Raw genomic sequence first — 22147 nt, 5'->3', positions numbered from 1 at the left:
GAATTGGTCTGTACTTGAGGTTTAGTTGATGTGTATCTCAAGTACACAAATCCTTTCGAATGTTTCAATGCTAACACATATTAGTGTCCATCAGGGTTAGTTGTATGTAGATTCAATCGGTCTGTACTTAAGGTGCAATTGATGTGTACCTCAAGTAGACAAAGCCTTTCAAAAGTTTTAATGGCACATGAGTATTCATCGAGGTTGGTTGTATATAGATTTAATCGGTCTGTACTTGAGGTACAGTTGATGTGTACGTCGAGCAGAAAGAACAAAAATATCATTGTAAGATGACCAGGGTGAAGCCTAGTCAATCTCTGTGAAAGGTAATCAGAGGTAACCAAAGTCAATATATGTGTAAGGTGTCCAGAGGTAACCAACGTCAAAATATGTGGTAGGTGACCAGAGGTAACCAAATCAAATATCTGTGTAATGTGGCAAGAACATCATTGTAAGGTAATCACAAGATATCATAGTCAATATCTGTGCAAGGTGACCAGAGGTAACCAGAATCAATATGACTAGAGGTAACCAACGTAAATATATGTGTAAAGTGACTAGAGGGAACCAAAATGAATAGTTGTGTAATCTAACCAGAGTATAATTGTAAGGTGACCAGAGGTAAACATAGTCAATATCCTTGCAAGGTTACAAGAGATAACCAAATTAATCATATGCGTAAGGTGACCAGAACATCAGTGTAAGGTAACCGGAAGTAACCAAAGTCAATACATGTGTAAGGTGACCAGAGTTATCCAAAGTGAATTTCTGTGTAGGGTGACCAGAGGTAACCAAAGTGAATATATGTGTTAGGTGACCAGAGGTAACCAAATTAAATATTTGTGTAATGTGAACAGCAGGATACGGTGAACAGAGATAACAAAAGTCAAAATTTGTGTATTGTGATCAGAGGTCAAGGGATCGATATCTGTGATAAGTGATATTGTGTAACTAAAGTTAACATCTGTGTAAGTAAGGTAACCAGCACAGTCATATCTGTCTAAAAAGAACCAGATTATCATTGTAAGATGACCAGGGGGAAACATAGCCAATATCTGTGCAGGGTGACTTGAGGTACAGTTGATGTGTACGTCGAGAAGACAATGCCTGTAGAAACTTTTGATTGTAATACACATCAATATTCATCGGAGTTGGGTGTATGCAGATTGAATTGGTCTCTACTTGAGGGACAGTTTATGTGTATCTCAAGAAGGCAAAGCCTTTCGAAAGTTTAAATGTTAACACACATTAGTATTCATCGAGGTTGTATGTAGATTCAATCGGTCTGTACTTGAGGTACAGTTGATGTGTACGTCGAGCAGAAATAACAAGAATATTATTGTAAGATGACCAGGCTGAAGCCTAGTCAATCTGTGTGAAAGGTAATCAGAGGTAACCGAAGTCAATATATGTGTTAGGTGACCAGAGGTAACCAAATAAAATATCTTTGTAATGTGACAAGAACATCATTGTAAGGTAACCCCAAGATACCATAGTTAATATCTGTGCAAGGTGACCAGAGGTAACCAAAGTCAATATGACTAGAGGTAACCAACGTCATTATTTGAGTAAGGTGACCAGAGGTAACCAAATCAAATATATGTGTAATGTGACAAGAACATCATTGTAAGGTAACCCCAAGATACCATAGTTAATATCTGTGCAAGGTGACCAGAGGTAACCAAAGTCAATATGACTAGAGGTAACCAACGTCATTATATGAGTAAGGTGACCAGAGGTAACCAAGTGAAATAATTGTGTAATCTGACCAGAGTATATTTGTAAAGTGACAAGAGTTAAACATAGTCAATATCCTTTAAAGGTTACCAGAGATAACCAAATTAATCATAAGCGTAAGGTGACCGGAACATCAGTGTAAGGTAACAAGAGGTAACCAAAGTGAATATATGTGTTAGGTGACCAGAGGTAACCAAATTAAATATTCACTGTGTCTAAACTACCCCGGCAAAAAATGTTTGGACTCGAATGTATCTAATATCCGGCAACGGAACATTAATAGGCAGAGAAAAGGTAGTTTTCTGTTTATTTATTTGTTATTGTTATGATATCGAAGAATATTTATACATATATAACTATTTTCTATTGTGAGATGTAATATTTTCTACAACCGTTCTAGAATAACGGAGAAATAAGTAATAATGCATGTCAAAATGACGAATTGAGTGAACCTTGTCTCAAATTTGCTTAATTTCTCCGTAAATTGTTCACATGGTACGGAAAGAAAGGTACATAAAGAAAGATATTGACATGGAGATTGCAAAACTAGTCAGTTTGAGCATCTCAATCCTTGTATTTCTGCGTATGGAACGAAAGAAATGGGTCATGTCAAAATGGAAGCACCCGGTTTCGTCATTGTCTACAACCCGGTTTTGTCATTGATTTCACAAGGCAGAACCCGGTTTTGTCAAAGAAAAAAATGCATAATCGCATAACATATTTGAACTTAAGAAATTAAAAGGAGTTTGGTGGCTGGTTGGAAAACGATTTCTTACAGAGGACAACTTATCATTTATTTGAATCTGTAAATACTTGAATTCCTACTTTATTGGAACAAAAATAATTATAATTTTGCTTTGCATTTTAAAGAAATACTCTAACTGCAAAAAAAGATAGAAATTAAGGTAAAACCGCAAATTGAGGTTAAAGCTCTCTATACGTTTTTTTATATGAATTGTGTAAATTTTATTGTTTAAACTTAAAATTAGAGTTTATGGTCTTAAAATTGATGGACGCATATTTGATATGTAGTTTTCTTGCACAACAAGATGGTTATCTTTCGGCGTTTTGCATTTGCGCCGATCTGCATTTCATTTGCGCAGATTATTTCTTTCATTTGCGCTGATTTTTTTTTTCTTTCATTTGCGCTGATTTTTTCTTTCGTTTGCGCTGATTTTTTCTTTTATTTGCGCCGATTGTGTACAGGTATATAACAGGTAAATGTTATTTCTTATTTATCATTTTATACCTCTTCCGTTAGCCATTGCAAACATGTTATGAATTATATTTTAGGGTGATGCGAATAAATTGATTCTTGACTGTCATTCGTCCTCTAACAGCTTTCAACGGGTGCAGCTGCCCAGAAATATATAAGCATATATTTCCTATGATCGTTTAAAATAAATCTTTTTAAGGCTAAATGTTCATTATAATGCATGATAATCAGACAAATGTAAAAAATATATGCTTCCAGAATCGCCATAAAAAATGAATGTTTATGGTGAGAAAAGGATTACAATAATCATGCATTAAAATCAAATCTATCTATCCCTAATCGTAACTATAATACTAAGTATAAATTAGTGTAATAGTCTCAGGCCATCGAGAAAATGCCAGAATGATTATTTTTTTAATAGTTGTATAAATAAATGGTTCTGTTATCTCTCCATTGTGTTATGATTATCGTACATTGACGTTGGTCAATATAGTATTGTCAATATATAGGGACGGATTCAGGCTTTTTCAAAGTGGGTGTAATTCAAACAGCTAACATACCACAGAGTGTAGCAAAGCAAACAATGTTTTAGACGAATTATGCTAAACAAAAATCGTAAAAAAAAGATTTAATATTTTTTGGGCCATCAAAAGTGGGAGTGGGGGCGCGTGACCTATACGCCGCCTGGATTCGCCACTGATGTTATATAACTAAATCGTTTACCAACTTAAAATTTTATAAGAAATAAGAAAACAGGTACACCCGCGAAATTGGATGTATGTGAGTAGGATTATCATGTTTATTCTAAAAATTCACATTGATATTTTGGAATTGTCAGAATGCGAGACCAACGGATGCAGATTCGTGGCGGCTTGAACTATTTGTATGACGCTTCATATGTCAGAAGTTAGAAGGCCTGACTGCAATATACCTCGCACACAGATCATTTATGTAACGATTTTTCTATCTGTCATATGTCCATTGCCCTTAACCTCATTTTCATGATTCAGCGATTTCCTAACAAAATGAATAGCTGATAATGGTTAATATCTATGATCAAGGTTAACATTTCGTGTTCAAGTCCATATCTCTTATACCATAAGTAATAGGTCAACTATATTTGCTCGTATGGCGCACATGACTATTTAAGTGACCTTAAACTATTTTCTTGATTAATTGGTAAATGTTAAGTTTTTTTTTGTTGGTTTTAATGATTGTAATGTGTTCATGTCCGTCTGGCAGGTTCATCAGACCTTGACTTTTTTATGGTTCCATGAACACTGTTAATTTTATGAGATACTTTTATTAAATTTTCATCTTACAGAACTTCAAAAAAAAAAATCGATAACGATCATTCAAGCAGTCGCGACATGTCAGTGCGTACAGTCACTCTTGTTTAAATAATACGTAGTATTTATTTTTTTTTTTTTTAAACGCAATTGAAGTTTTTTTTTTGCCATGTCTGATTAGTTTATCTCGTTCAATTAAGCCTTAATTATGAATTGTTAGACTTTTTTTAATTCAAGAACGGTGCACTCTTGTTTAGAATTCTTGGTTGGTTTTAGCTCACCTGACCTCAAGGGAAAAGTGAGCTTTTTCATCACTTGGCCCCCGTCGTCCGTCGTCTTCCGTTAATTTTTTACATAATTTTCTCCTCTGAAATTACTGGGCTACAATACATTTAACAAACCTTATCCACAATCTTATGTCGGTTTTAAAAGGTCTAACGAACTTATGTTTAAATGTTTTTCATCATCATTGTGGTATCTAGTTTAAAAAGTTTTTGATGACCCCGCTTGTTAACAAAGATGGCCGACATGGCTTAAAATAGAACATAGTGGGATGCAAGTTATGTTTATTATTTGAAAACAGCTATAGATAGAGAAAATTTAACAGGGGCAGATATGTTAATAATGTTGAGCTCTACCTTTTGTCCGTACACATCAAAACTCTCACACGAATTCTCATAGAAGTTAATGTCCTTAAATGACAAATTTCTCTTTTTTTTCCATTTCTGTCTATTATCTTTAAATATATAAAAGTTATATAGCAAAAATGATCAGTAAAACAATATATACGAATAAGTCCACTTGGTCGATATCCTTGTAAGAATGATTGACCTTTTATTACGATTTTTACCATTTCTTTGCAATTTTGCCAATTTTTTTACAAAAATTTTCTCCTCTTTAACAATTTGATTAAACTTGGCCACACGCTTGATTGAGGTATCTGGTACCCACATGCTCAGACATAGACAAAACTGGGTCATTGTGTAGTAAACAACATTGACAAAACCGGGTCCTTCCATTTTGACATGACCTATTTCTTTCGTTCCATACGCAGAAATACAAGGATTGAGGTGCTCAAAGTGACTAGTTTTGCAATCTCCATGTCAATATCTTTCTTTCCATGCCTTTCTTTCCGCACCATGTGAACAATTAAGGAGAAATGAAACAAATTCGAGGTAAGGTTCACTCAATTCGTCATTTTGACGTGCATTTTTACTTATTTCTCCGTTAATCTAGAACGGTTGTAGAAAATATTACATCTCACAATAGAAAATAGTTATATATGTATATATATTCTTCGATATCATAAAAATAACAAATAAATAAACAGAAAACTACCTTTTCTCTGTCTATTGATGTTCCGTCACCGTGCCGGATATTAGATACCATCGAGTCCAAACATTTTTTGCCGGGGTAGTTTAGACACAGTGATATTTGTGTAATGTGAACAGAACATCAGGATACGGTGACCAGAGATAACCAAAATCAAAATTTGTGTATTGTGATCAGAGGTAAAGAAATCGATATCTGTGATAGGTGATATTGTGTAACTAAAGTTAACAAATGTGTAAATAAGGTGATTAGAGATTACAAAAGTCATTTCTGTCTAAAAAGAACCAGATTATCATTGTAAGATGACAAGGGGGAAACATAGCCAACATCTGTGCAAGGTGACTTGAGGTACAGTTGATGTGTACGTCGAGAAGATAATGCCTGTAGAAACATTTGATGGTAATACACATCAATATTCATCAGAGTTGGGTGTATGCAGATTGAATTGGTCTTTACTTGAGGTGCAGTTGATGTGTATCTCAAGTAGGCAAAGCCTTTCGAAAGTTTTAGTGTTAACACACATTAGTATTCATCAAGGTTTGGTTGTACGAAGATACAATCTGTCTGTACTTGAGGTACAGATGATGTATACATCGAGTAGACAAACCCTGTCGAATCTTTTCATTGTAATACACATTAATGTTCCTTAGGTCCTTGTGTATTTAAACGCTGTTGATCTGTACTGGAGTTTCAGTTGATTTGTACGTCAGGTAGAAAAAAACCTGTCAAAATTGTTGTTGTAATAGACATTCCTGTTCATTAGGTTCGAGTGTATGAAAATTGAATTCGTCTGTACTTGAGGTACAAATGATGTGTACTGCATCTAGAGAAAGCCTGTCCAAAGTTTTGATGGTAATATACATTAATATTTATTATATTTAGGTGTATGTAGATTGAATTGGTCCGTACTTAAGGTTCAGTTAATATGTATCTCAAGTAGACAAATACTTTCGAATGTTTCAATGCTAACACACATTAGAATTCATCAGGGTTAGTTGTATGTAGATTCAATCGGTTTGTACTTGAGGTGCATTTAATGTGTACCTCAAGTAGACAAAGCCTTTCAAAAGTTTCAATGGTAACACACATTAGTATTCATCTGGGTTGGTTATATGTAGATTCAATCGGTCTGTACTTGAGGTACAGTTGGTGTGTACATCGAGCAGAAAAAACAGGAATATCATTGTAAGATGACCAGGGTGAAGCCTAGTCAATCTCTGTAAAAGGTAATCAGAGGTAACCAAAGTCAATATATGTGTAAGGTGTCCAGAGGTAACCAACGTTAAAATATGTCTTAGATGACCAGAGATAACTAAATCAAATATCTGTGTAATGTGAAAAGAACATCATTGTAAGGTAACCACAAGATACCATAGTACATATCTGTGCAAGGTGACCAGAGGTAACCAAATCAAATATGTGTAATGTGACAATAACATCATTGTTAGGTATCTAAAAGATATCATAGTAAATATCTGTGCAAGGTGACCAGAGGTAACCAAAGTCAATATGACTAGAGGTAACCTACGTCAATATATGTGTAAGGTGACCAGAGGTAACCAAATTGAATAATTGTGTAATCTGACCAGATTATAACTGTAAGGTCACCAGAGGTAAACATAGTCAATATCTTTGCAAGGTTACCAGAGATAACCAAATTAATCATATGCGTAAGGTGACCAGAACATCAGTGTAAGGTAACCAGAAGTAACCAAAGTCAATGTATGTGTAAGATGACCAGAGTTGTCCAAAGTGAGTTTCTGTGTCATGTGACCAGAGGTAACCAAAGTGAATATATGTGTTAGGTGACCAGAGGTAACTAAAGTAAATATTTGTGTAATGTGAACAAAACATCAGGATACGGTGACCGGAGATCATCAAAGTCAAAATTTTTGTATTGTGATCAGAGGTAAAGAAATCGATATCTGTGATAGGTGATATTGTGTAACTAAAGTTAACATTTGTGTAAGTAAGGTGACGAGAGATTACCACAGTCGTATCTGTCTAAAAAGAACCAGATTAAAATTGTAAGATCACCAGGGGGAAGCATAGCCAATATATGTGCAAGGTGACTTGAGGTACAGTTGATGTGTACGTCGAGTTGACAATGCCTGTAGAAACATTTGATGGTAATACACATCAATATTCATCAGAGTTGGGTGTATGCAGATTGAATTGGTCTCTACTTGAGGTGCAGTTGATGTGTATCTCAAGTAGGCAAAGCCTTTCGAAAGTTTTAGTGTTAACACACATTAGTATTCATCAAGGTTTGGTTGTACGAAGATACAATCTGTCTGTACTTGAGGTACAGATGATGTATACATCGAGTAGACAAACCCTGTCGAATCTTTTCATTGTAATACACATTAATGTTCCTTAGGTCTTTGTGTATTTAAACGCTGTTGATCTATACTGGAGTTTCAGTTGATTTGTACGTCAGGTAGAAAAAAAACCTGTCAAAATTGATGTTGTAATAGACATTCCTGTTCATTAGGTTCGAGTGTATGAAAATTGAATTCGTCTGTACTTGAGGTACAAATGATGTGTACTGCATCTAGAGAAAGCCTGTCCAAAGTTTTGATGGTAATATACATTAATATTTATTATATTTAGGTGTATGTAGATTGAATTGGTCCGTACTTAATGTTCAGTTAATGTGTATCTCAAGTAGACAAATACTTTCGAATGTTTCAATGCTAACACACATTAGAATTCATCAGGGTTAGTTGTATGTAGATTCAATCGGTTTGTACTTGAGGTGCATTTAATGTGTACCTCAAGTAGACAAAGCCTTTCAAAAGTTTCAATGGTAACACACATTAGTATTCATCTGGGTTGGTTATATGTAGATTCAATCGGTCTGTACTTGAGGTACAGTTGGTGTGTACATCGAGCAGAAAAAACAGGAATATCATTGTAAGATGACCAGGGTGAAGCCTAGTCAATCTCTGTAAAAGGTAATCAGAGGTAACCAAAGTCAATATATGTGTAAGGTGTCCAGAGGTAACCAACGTTAAAATATGTCTTAGATGACCAGAGATAACTAAATCAAATATCTGTGTAATGTGAAAAGAACATCATTGTAAGGTAACCACAAGATACCATAGTACATATCTGTGCAAGGTGACCAGAGGTAACCAAATCAAACATGTGTCATGTGACAATAACATCATTGTTAGGTATCTACAAGATATCATAGTAAATATCTGTGCAAGGTGACCAGAGGTAACCAAAGTCAATATGACTAGAGGTAACCTACGTCAATATATGTGTAAGGTGACCAGAGGTAACCAAATTGAATAATTGTGTAATCTGACCAGATTATAACTGTAAGGTGACCAGAGGTAAACATAGTCAATATCTTTGCAAGGTTACCAGAGATATCCAAATTAATCATATGCGTAAGGTGACCAAAACATCAGTGTAAGCACTACAAAAGTCTAAAAGTCTGAAAAGACCAGTTTTTGTCTTAATTTGCATGAACTTTTACTCGACATTCTCCAAAAGTATGACTTGTGTCTTAATTTTTCTTGACAAATTCTCATTTATATTAAATTTGTATGAAATTTACTCGACATATTCTCGACATTCTAAATATGGTCTTAAAATTTCTTGACAAATTCTTGACATTTGAATACTGTCTTGAAATTTCTCGACATATTCTCGACATTCTTATTTTTTCTCAGTATGGCTTGACATATTCTGAACATTTTGAATCGTGTCTTAAATTTACTTGACAGTTCTGAGTTTTACAAATCATGACCAATATTCATGATATAACTTTAATCTTTATTTCTCTTTATATGATATACTGTTGTTTCAAGTTACACTTCTTTACAACAAAAATAAAAGTTGGGCATGTAAAATAATTGAAAATTTGGGTATATAAATATTTTTACAAATGCAAATATGGCTATGAAATCTAAAGTATAAAATAATTCAAATGTGGTTATGTTGATATAAAACAATTTCAATGTGGGTTTTTAAATAATTACAAATTTTGATTCCTAAATCTTATAAATTAAATGATTCAAACCAATCATACTGTAGACATATTTCATTCTACATTCATAATATTCAATGTTGATATGGTAAATAATTATTATACCAAAATGTGGTTTATATAAATAGCAAATTATGATGATATACAAATCATTCATTTAACAGAAGAAAAATTTGTGTAATGTCATCTGTTGGAATATATTAAGTATTACACATGGACAGGATGTTCCCCATAAAATTAAGGTATTCCACACCCCAGAGTACACGCAACTGCTTTACCTGTAATCAGCCATACAACTTATCAGTTGACCGACCATGCCACTACAATTTAAAAAGTTTGTTGATAGATGAAAATGAAAATCATCATTTTGATGAAAAAAAATTGAATTGAAGTGGATTTTCTTCATCAAAATTATGAAGTTAATTATTTTAACATAAAAACAAATTGAATAATTCCCAAAGATTAAATAAAAATTATTATCTACTCCAGGAATAATAAAAAAAATGTATTTATAATGGGTCCCATCAATGATTTCTATAGAAATGGTTCTCAAACAGACATGCATAATATAGATCTAAACATTTTTTCTTTTCAGGAAGGAGTTTTTTTATGATTTATTAATATTTATTTTTGATAAAAAATTATAAAATTCAACACTCAAATTTGAATAAAAAATGTTTTTGGGTTGTTCTAAAAAATGAATAAGGGTTTTGAATCAAGATGGGAACAAATTCTTTGACCTAAACGAAAGCCACCCCCCCCCCCCCCCTCTTTTTTTAGCTACATAAACCCAAAAGATGAATTGTGGGGTCCAAAAGAGATACAAGACACCTATTTTAGTAAAGCAAATTTGACTGGCAGTTTTGCGAACGGCAAAAATCTAAATGCTGTTTGTCAATACCTTCTACTTATATTCCAAGTGAAAACAATTACTTAAATGTTTAATAAAAATAAATCAAAATTAAACTACATGGGGGATTATTCAGGGTATTATAACTTAGTTGCACCAAAAGGGTATCTTACTATATATACCAAATTAATCCTTGATTCTTCAAAGTTTAGTTTAGCCATAATAAAAAGGAGTATATAACAGCAATAGAATGTCATAAACAGTGCAGAATAAGTCTGTTCACATTTCAGGCGAAATTTATACTGTTGAGATAGTGTCAAGACATATTTAAGACTGTCAAGAATGTGTCGAGACATATTCAGACATTATTTAGAATGTCAAGAATATGTCGAGACATATTCAGACATTATTAAGAATGTCAAGAATATGTCAAGACAGATCGAGACAAATTTAAGACAGTCAAGAATTGGTCGAGACTAATCCAGACTCTTATCAGATGATACAGGAAGTGTCGAGAAATTTTAAGACAATGTTCATACTGTCAAGACACTTGTCAAGAAAAATCAACAACCTTATTAGACAAATTCATACTATGTCAAGAATTTTTAAAAATTATTCAGACAAATTAAGAATGTCGAGTAAAAATTCATGCAAATTCAGACAAAAACTGGTCTTTTCAGACTTTTTGACTTTTGTAGTGAAGGTAATCAGAAGTAACCAAAGTCAATGTATGTGTAAGATGATCAGAGGTAACCAAAGTGAATATATGTGTTAGGTGACCAGAAGTAACTTAAGTAAATATTTGTGTAATGTGAACAGAACATCAGGATACGGTGAGCGGAGATCACCAAAGTCAAAATTTTTGTATTGTGATCAGAGGAAAAGAAATCGATATCTGTGATAGGTGATATTGTGTAACTAAAGTTAACATTTGTGTAAGTAAGGTGACGAGAGATTACCACAGTCGTATCTGTCTAAAAAGAACCAGGTTAAAATTGTAAGATCACCTGGGGGAACCATAGCCAATATATGTGCAAGGTGACTTGAGGTACAGTTGATGTGTACGTCGAGTAGACACTGCCTGAAGAAACTTTTGATGGCAATACACATCAATTTTCATCAGTGTTGGGTGTATGCAGATTGAATTGGTCTGTACTTGAGGGGCAGTTGATGTGTATCTCAAGTAGGCAAAGCATTTCGAAAGTTTTAATGTTAACACACATTAGTATTCATCAAGGTTTGGTTGTACGAAGATACAATCTGTCTGTACTTGAGGTACAGTTGATGTGTACGTCGAGTAGACATAGCCTGTCGAATATTTTCATTGTAATACACATTAATGTTCCTTAGGTCTTTGTGTATTTAAACGTAGTTGGTCTGTACTTGAGATTCAGTTGATTTGTACGTCAAGTAGAAAAAAACCTGTCAAAATAATTGTTGCTAATAGACATTCCTGTTCATTAGGTTCGAGTGTATGAAAATTGAATTGGTCTGTACTTGAGGTACAAATGATGTGTACTGCATCTAGACAAAGCCTCTCTAAAGTTTTGATGGTAATATACATTAATATTTATTATATTTGGGATATGTAGATTGAATTGGTCTGTACTCAAGGTTCAGTTGATGTATATCTCAAGCACACAAATCCTTTCGAATGTTTCAATGCTGACACACATTTGTATTCATCAGAGTTAGTTGTATGTAGATTCAATCGGTCTGTACTTGAGGTGCAGTTGATGTGTACCTCAAGTAGACAAAGTCTTTCAAAAGATTCAATGGTAACACACATAAGTAATCATCTGGGTTGGTTGTATGTAGATTCAATCGGTCGGTACTTGAGTTACAGTTAGTGTGTACATCGAGCAGAAAAAAACAGGAATATCATTGTAAGATGACCAGGGTGAAGCCTAGTAAATCTCTGTAAAAGGTAATCAGAGGTAACCAAAGTCAATATATGTGTAAGGTGTGCAGAGGTAATCAACGTCAAAATATGTGTAAGATGAAAAGAGGTAACAAATTCAAATATCTGTGTAATGTGACAAGAACATCATTGTAAGGTAACCAGAAGATACCATAGTAAATATCTGTGCAAGGTGACCAGAGGCAACCAAATCAAATATGTGTAATGTGACAATTACATCATTGTAAGGTATCCACAAGATATCATAGTAAATATCTGTGCAAGGTGACCAGAGGTAACCAAAGTCAATATGACTAGATGTAACCTGCCTCAATATATGTGTAAGGTGACCAGAGGTAACCAAATTGAATAATTGTGTAATCTGACCAAAGTATAATTGTAAGGTGACCAGAGGTAATCATAGTCAATATCCTTTCAAGGTTACCAGAGATAATCAAATTAATCATATGTGTAAGATGACCAGAACATCAGTGTAAGGTAACCAAAGGTAACCAAAGTCAATGTATGTGTAAGGTGACCAGAGTTATCCAAAGTGAATTTATGTGTAGGGTGACAAGAGGTAACCAAAGTGAATATATATGTTAGGTGACCAGAGGTTACCAAATTAAATATTTGTGTAATGTGAACAGAACATCGGGATACGGTGAACAGAGATAACCTAAGTCAAAATTTGTGTATTGTGATCAGATGTAAAGAAATCGATATCTGTGATAGGTGATATTGTGTAACTAAAGTTAACATCTGTGTAAGTAAGGTGACCACAGATTACCACAAACATATTTGTCTAAAAAGAACCAGATTATCATTGTAAGTTGACCAGGGGGAAGCATAGCCAAAATCTGTGCAAGGTGACTTGAGGTACAGTTGATGTGTACGTCGAGTAGACAATGCCTGTAGAAACTTTTGATGGTAATACACATCAATATTCATCAGAGTTGGGTGTATGCAGATTGAATTGGTCTGTACTTGAGGGGCAGTTAATGTGTATCTCAAGTAGACAAAGCCTTTCGAAAGTTTTAATGGTAACACACATTAGTATTCATCAAGGTTTGGTTGTACGAAGATACAATCTGTCTGTATTACAGGTGCAGTTGATGTGTACGTCGAGTAGACAAAGCCTGTCGAATGTTTTGAATGTAATACACATTAATGTTCCTTAGGTTTTGGTTTATGTGAACGTAGTTGGTCTGTACTTGAAATTCAGTTGATGTGTACGTAAAATAGAAAAAGCCTGTCAAAATTCTTATTGGTTTTAGACATTCCTGTTGATTAGGTTCGAGTGTATGAAAATTGAATTGGTCTGTACTTGAGGTACAAATGATGTGTACTGCATGTAGACAAAGCCTATCCAAAGTTTTGATGGTATTATACATTAATATTTATTATATTTGGGTGTATGTAGATAGAATTTGTCTGTACTTAAGGTTTAGTTGATGTGTATCGCAAGTACACAAATCCTTTCGAATGTTTCAATGCTAACAAACATTAGAATTCATCAGGGTTAGTTGTATGTAGATTCAATCGTCCTGTGCTTGAGGTGAAGTTGATGTGTACCTTAAGTAGACAAAGCCTTTCAACAGTTTTAATTGCACATAGGTATTCATCGGGATTGGTTGTATGTAGATTCAATCGGTCTGTATTTGAGGTACAGTTGATGTGTTCGTCGAGCAGAAAGAACAAGAATATCATTGTAAGATGACCAGGGTGAAGCCTAGTCAATCTCTGTGAAAGGTGATCAGAGATTACCACAGTCATATCTGTCTGAAAAGAACCAGAGTATCATTGCAAGATGACCAGTGGGAAGCATAGCCAATATTTGTGCAAGGTGACTTAAGGTTCAGTTGATGTGTAATTCGAGTAGACAATGCCTGTAGAAACTGTTAATGATAATACACATCAATATTCATCACAGTTGGGTGTTAGCAGATTGAATTGGTCTCTACTTGAGGGGCAGTTTTGTGTATCTCAAGTAGACAAAGCCTTTCGAAAGTTTTAATGTTAACACACATTAGTTTTCATCAAGGTTTGGTTGTACGAAGATACAATCTGTCTGTACTTGAGGTACTGTTGATGTGTACGTCGAATAGACAAAGCCTGTCGAATCTTTTCATTGTAATACACATTATATTCTTTAGGTTTTGGTTTATGTAAACGTAGTTGGTCTGTACTTCAGATACAGTTGATTTGTACGTCAAGTAGACAAAACCTGTCAAAATTGTTGTGAGTAATAGACCTTCCTCTTCATTGGGCTCGAGTGTATGAAAATCGAATTGGTCTGTACTTGAGATACAAATGATGTGTACTGCATGTAGACAACGCCTGTCCAAAGTTTTGATGGTAATATAAATTAATATTTATTATATTTGGGTGTATGTAGATTGAATTGGTCCGTACTTGAGGTTTAGTTGATGTGTATCTCAAGTACACAAATCCTTTCGAATGTTTTAATGCTAAAACACATTAGTATTCATCAGGGTTAGTTGTATGTAGATTCAATCGGTCTGTACCTGAGGTGCAGTTGATGTGTACCTCAAGTAGACAAAACCTTTCAAAAGTTTTAATGGCACATTAGTATTCATCGGGATTGGTTCTATGTAGATTCAATCGGGCTGTACTTGAGGTACAGTTGATGTGTACGTAGAGCAGAAAGAACAAGAAGATCATTGTAAGATGACCAGGGTGAAGCCTAGTCAATCTCTATCAAAGGTAATCAGGGGGAACCAAAATCAGTATATGTGTAAGGTGTCCAGAGGTAACAAACGTCAAAATATGTGTAAGGTGACCAAAGGTAACCAAATCAAATATCTGTGACACATCAATATTCATCAGTATTGTTTGCATGTAGATTGGATTTGTCTGTACTTGATGTGCAGTTCATATGTACAGCAAGTAGACAATTCTAAAGATTAAAGGTAGCACTCATAAGTTTGCATTAGGGTCGGTTGTATGTAGATCCAATCGGTCTGTACTTGAGGTGCAGTTGATGTGTACCTCAAGTATACAACGCCTGTCGAAAGATTTATTGGTTATACACATCAATATTCAACAGAGTTGGGTGTATCTAGATTGAATTAGTCTGTACTTAAGGTACAGTTGATGTATACTTCAAGTAGACAAAGCCTCTCAAAAGTTTTAATGGTAACAGAAATTAGTATTCATTAGGCTTGGTTGTATGTAGATCCAATCGGTCTTTACTTGAGATACAAATGATGTGCACTTCATGTAGACATAGACTCTACAAAGTTTTGATAGTAATATTATTACTTTTCATTATATTTGGTTGTATGTAGATTGAATAATCTGTACTTGAGGTACAATTGATGTTTACCTCAAGTAAACAAAGCCGGTCGAAAGTTTTGATGGTAATACACATCAATATTCATTTTATTTTAATACATATAGATTAAATTGGTCTTAACTTGAGGTACAATTGATGTGTACCTCAATTAGACAAAGCCTGTCGAAAAAGTTGATGGTAATACACATCAATATTCATCAGAGTTGGGTGTATGTAGATTGAATTGGTCTGTACTTGAGGTACATTTCATTTATACCTAAAGTAGACAAAGCCTATCGAAAGATTAAATGGTAACACACATTAGTATTCATCAGTGTTGGTTGTTTTTAGATTGAATTGGTCTGTACTTGAGGCACAGTTGATGTTTACCTCAAGTAGACAAAGCTTCTAAAAAGTTTTGATGGTAATACACATCAATATTCATTATATTTGAATGTATGTAGATTGAATTGGTCTTAACTTTAGGTACAATTGATGTGTACCTCAATTAGACAAGGCCTGTCGAAAGTTTTGATGGTAATACACATCAATATTTATCAGTAAGTTGAATTTGTCTGTACTTGATGTGCAGTTAATATGTACAGCAAGTAGACAATTCTAAAGATTAAAAGGTAACACTCATAAGTATTCATTAGGGTTGGTTGTATGTAGATTCAATCGGTCTGCACTTGAGGCACAGTTGATGTATACGTCAAGTAGACAAAGCCTATCGAAAGATTAAATGGTAACACACATTAGTATTCATCATTGTTGGTTGTTTGTAGATTGAATTGGTCTGTACTTGAGGCACAGTTGATGTATACCTAAAGTAGACAAAGCCTCTTAAAACTTTTAATGGTAACAGACATTAGTATTCATCAGGCTTAGGTGTATTTAGATCCAATCGGTCTGTAATTGAGATACAAATGATGTGTACTTCATGTAGACAAAGTCTTTACAAAGTTTTGATGGTAATATAATTATTTTTTTTTTTACATATTTGGTTGTATGTTTATTGAATAATCTGTGATGTTTATCTTAAGTTGACAAAGCCGGTCGAAAGTTTTGAAGGTAATACACATCAATATTCATTATATTTGAGTGTATGTAGATTGAATTGGTCTGTACTTGAGGTACAGTTTATGTATACCTCAAGTAGACACAGCCTATCGAATGATTAAATGGTAACACACATTAGTATTCATCAGGGTCTGTTGTATGTAGATTCAATCGGTCTATACTTGAGGTGCAGTTGATGTGTACGTCAAGTAGACAAAGCTTTACGAACATTTTGATGGTAACACATATATGTATGCATCAGCGTTGGTTGTATGTACATTGAATTGGTCTGTACTTGAGGTACAGTTGATGTGTACCTCAATTAGACAATGCCTGTCGAAAGTTTTGATTTTTATACACATCAATATTCATCAGAGTTGGGTGTATGTTGATTGAATTGTTCTGTACTTGAGGTCCAGTTCATGTATACCTCAAGGAGACAAAGCCTATTGAAAGATTAAATGGTAACACACATTAGTTTTCATCAGGATTGGTTGTATGTACATTGTAGCGGTGTGAACTTGAGGTACAGTTGATGTGTACCTCAAGTAGACAATGCCTGTGGAAAGTTTGGATGGTTATACACATCAATATTCATCAGAGTTGTGTGTATGTAGGTTGAATTGATCTGTACATGAGGTAAAGTAGACAATTCTCGAGATGAAATGGTAACACACATAAGTATTCATTAGGGTTGGTTGTATGTAGATTCAATCGCTCTGTACTTGAGGTACAGTTAATGTGTACCTCAAAAAGACAAAGCCTTTCGAACATTTTAATGGTAACACACATTAGTATTTATCAGGGTTGGTTGTATGTAGATTGAATTGGTCTGTACTTGAGGTACAGTTGATGTGTACGTCGAGTAGAAAAAGCCTGTGGAAAGTTTGGATGGTAATACACGTCAATATTCGCCAAGTTTGGTGTATGTAGATTGAATTGGTCTGTACTTGAGGTACAGTTGATGTGTATGTCGAGTAGACAAAGCATTTCGAATGTTTTGATTGTAATACACAATAATGTTTCTTAGGTTTTGGTTTATGTAAACGTAGTTGATCTGTACTTGATGTTCAGTTTATTTGTACGTCAAGTAGAAAAAGGCTGTCAGAACTGTTGTTGGTAAAAGACATTCCTGTTCTTTAGGTTCGACAGATTTAATATTGAATTGATTTGTACTTGAGATACAAAAGATGTGCACTTCATGTAGACACACACTGTCAAAAGTTTTGATGGTAATAAACAATAATACTCATCATAGTTGGGTGTATGTAGATTGAATTGGTCTGAACTTGAGGTACAGTTGATGTGTACCTCAAATAGACAAAGCCTGTCGAAAGTTTTGATGGTAATACATATCAATATTCATCAGTATTAGTTACATGTAGGTTAATTTGTCTGTACTTGATGTGAAGTTGATTTGTACGTCAAGTAGAAAAAGTCTGTCAAAATTGTTTTTGGTAAAAGACATTCCTGTTCATTAGGTTCGACAGATTGAATATTGAATTGGTTTGTACTTGAGATACAAATGATGTGCACTTAATGTAGACAAACACTGTCAAAAGTTTTGATGGTAATAAACATTAATACTCATTATATTTGGGTGTATGTATATTGAATTGGTCTGAACTTGAGGTACAGTTGATGTGTACATCAAGTAGACAATGCCTGTCGAAATTTTTGATGGTTATAAACATCTATATTCTTCAGAGTTGGGTGTATGTGGGTTGAATTGATCCGTACATGAGGTACGCTTGATTTGTACCGCAAGTAGACAATTCTCAAGATTAAATGATAACACACATAAGTATTTATTAGGTTAGTTGTATTTAGATCCAATCAGTCTGTACAAGAGATACAAATGATTTGCTCGTCCTGAATATGAATAAAATATTTCCCACTGGACGTTAAGCAACCAACAATCAATCAAATGATTTGCACTTCATGTAGACAAAGCCTCTACAAAGTTTTGATGGTAATATGATTAGTTTTAATTCTATTTGGTTGTATGTAGATTGAATAATTTGTACTTGGGGTACAATTGATGTTCACCTCAAGTAGAAAAAGCCAGTCTAAACTTTTGATGGTAATACACATCAATATTCATTATATTTGAATGTGTGTAGATTGAATTGGTCTGACCTTGAGGTACAGTTGATGTGTACCTCAAATAGACAAAGCCTGTCGAAAGTTTTGATGGTAATACACATCAATATTTATCAGTATTGGTCTGTACTGGATGTGCAGTTGATATGTACAGCAAGTAGACAATTCTAAAGATTAAAAGATAACACTCATAAGTATTCATTAGGGTTGGTTGTATGTAGATTCAATCGGTCTGCACTTGAGGCACAGTTGATGTGCACCTCAAGTAGAAAAAGCCTTTAGAACATTTTGATGGTAACAAACATTAGTATTCATCAGGGTTGGTTGTACGTATAATGAATTGGTCTGTACTTGAGGTAGAGTTGATGTTGACGTCAAGTAGAAAAAGACTGTGGAAAGTTTGGATGGTAATACACGTCAATATTTATCAGAGTTGGTGTATCTATATTGAATTGGTCTGCATTTCAGGTGCAGTTGATGTGTACCTCAAGTACACAATGCCTGTCGAAAGTTTTGATGGTTATACACATCAATATTCATCAGAGTTATTGTATCTAGATTGAATTGGTCTGTACTTGAGGTACAGTTGATGTGTACCTCAAGTAGACAATGCCTGTCGAATGTTTTGATGGTTATACACATCAGTATTCTTCATAGTTGGGTGTATCTAGACTGAATTGGTCTGTACTTAAGGCACAGTTTATGTGTACCTCAAGTAGACAATGCATGTCGAAAGTTTTGATGGTTATACACATCAATATTCATCAGAGTTGGGTGTATGTAGGTTGAATTGATCTGTACATGAGGTACAGTTGATATGTACCGCAAGTAGGCAATTCTCAAGATTAAATGGTAACACACACAAGTATTCATTAGCGTTAGTTGTATGTAGATTCAATCGTTCAGTACTTGAGGTACAATTGATGTATACCTCAAGTAGACACAACCGGTCGAAAGTTTTGATGGTAATACACATCAATATTCATTATATTTGAATGCATCTAGATTGAAATGGTCTTAACTCGAGGTACAATTGATGTGTACCTCAATTAGACAAAGCCTGTCGAAAGTCTTGATGGTAATACACATCAAGATTCATCAGAATTGGGTGTATGTAGATTGAATTGGTCTGTACTTGAGGTACAATTCATTTATACCTCAAGTAGACAAATCCTAACGAAAGATTAAATGGTAACATACATTAGTATATATCAGTGTTGGTTGTATGAAGATTCAATCGGTCTGTACTTGAGGTACAGTTGATGTATACCTCAAATAGACAAAGCTTTTCGAACATTTTGATTTGAACACACATTAGTATTCATCAGGGTTGGTTGTATGTATACTGAATTGGTCTGTACTTGAGGTACAGTTGATGTGTACGTCGAGTAGACAAAGCTTGTGGAAAGTTTTGATGTTAATGCACATTAATATTCATTAGAATTGGGTGTATCTAGATTCAATTGGTCTGTACTTGAGGTACAGTTGATGTGTACATCAAGTAGACAGAGCCTGTCGAATGTTTTTATTGTTGTACACATCAATATTCTTCAGAGTTGGGTGTATCTAGACTGAATTAGTCTGTACTGAAGGCACAATTGATGTTTACCTCAAGTAGACAAAGCCGGTCGAAAGTTTTGATTGTAATACACATCAATATTCATTATCTTTGAATGCATGTAGATTAATTGGTCTTAACCTGAGGTACAATTGATGTGTACCTCAATTAGACAAAGCCTGTCGAAAGTCTTGATGGTAATACACATCAATGATCATCAGAGTTGGTTTTATGTAGATTACATTGGTTTGTACTTGAAGTACATTTCATTTAAACCTCAAATAGACAAAGCCTAACGAAAGATTAAATGGTAACACACATTAGTATTCATCAGTGTTGGTTGTATGAAGATTCAATCGGTCTGTACTTGAGGTACAGTTGATGTGTACCTGAAGTAGACAAAGCCTTATGAACATTTTGATTTTAAAACACATTAGTATTCATCAGGGTTATTTGTATGTATACTGAATTGGTCTGTACTTGAGTTTCAGTTGATGTATACGTCGAGTAGACAAAGCTTGTGGAAAGTTTTGATGGTAATACAGATTAATATTCATTAGAGCTGGGTGTATCTAGATTGAATTGGTCTGTACTTGAGGTACAGTTGATGTGTACCTCAAGTAGAGAGAGCCTGTTGAATGTTTGATGGTTATACACATCAATATTCATCAGAGTTGGATGTATGTAGATTTAATTGATCTGTACTTGAGGTACAGTTGATGTGTACCTCAAGTAGACAAAGGCTTTCAAACATTTTAATGGTAACACACATTAGTAATCATCAGGGTTCGTTGTATGTACATTGAATTGGTTTGTATTTGAGGTACAGTTGATGTATACCTAAAGTAGACAATGCCTCTCGAAAGTTTTGATGGTTATACACATCAATATTCATCAGAGTTGGGTGTATGTAGGTTGAATTGATCGGTACATGAGGTACAGTTGATATGTCCTGCAAGTAGGCAATTCTCAAGATTAAATGGCAACACACATAAGTATTCATCAGTGTTGGTTGTATGAAGATTCAATCGGTCTGTACTTGAGGTACAGTTGATGTATAACTCAATTAGACAAAGCTTTTCGAACATTTTGATTTGAACACACATAAGTATTCCTCAGGGTTGGTTGTATGTATACTGAATTGGTCTGTACTTGAGATACAGCTGATGTGTACGTCGAGTAGACAAAGCTTGTGGAAAGTTTTGATGTTAATACACATTAATATTCATTAGAGTTGGGTGTATCTAGATTGAATTGGTCTGTACTTGAGGTACAGTTGATGTGTACCTCAAGTAGACAATGCCTGTCGAAAGTTTTAATGGTTATATACATCAATACTCTTTAGAGTTGGGTGTATCTAGACTAAATTCGTCTGTACTTGAGGCACAGTTGATGTATTCCTCAAGTAGACAAAGCCTCTCAAGTGTTTTATTGATAACATACATTAGTATTCATTAGGCTTGGTTATATGTAGATTGAATAATCTGTACTTGAGGTACAATTGATGTTTACCTCAAATAGACAAAGCCGGTCGAAAGTTTTGATGGTAATACACATCAATATTCATTATATTTAAATGCATGTAGATTCAATTGGTCTTAACTTGAGGTACAATTGATGTGTACCTCAATTAGACAAAGCCTGTCGAAAAAGTTTATAGTAATACACATCAATATTTATAAGAGTTGGATGTATGTAGATTGAATTGATCTGTACTTGAGGTACAGTTCATTTATACCTCAAGTAGACAAAGCTAAACGAAAGATTAAATGGTAACACACATTAGTATTCATCAGTGTTGG

The sequence above is a fragment of the Mytilus californianus genome, unplaced genomic scaffold, assembly GCF_021869535.1.
Source record: "Mytilus californianus isolate M0D057914Y unplaced genomic scaffold, xbMytCali1.0.p SCAF_9, whole genome shotgun sequence".
In the NCBI taxonomy this organism is placed as follows: Eukaryota; Metazoa; Mollusca; class Bivalvia; order Mytilida; family Mytilidae; genus Mytilus; species Mytilus californianus.
This window is presented reverse-complemented; position numbering follows the sequence as displayed.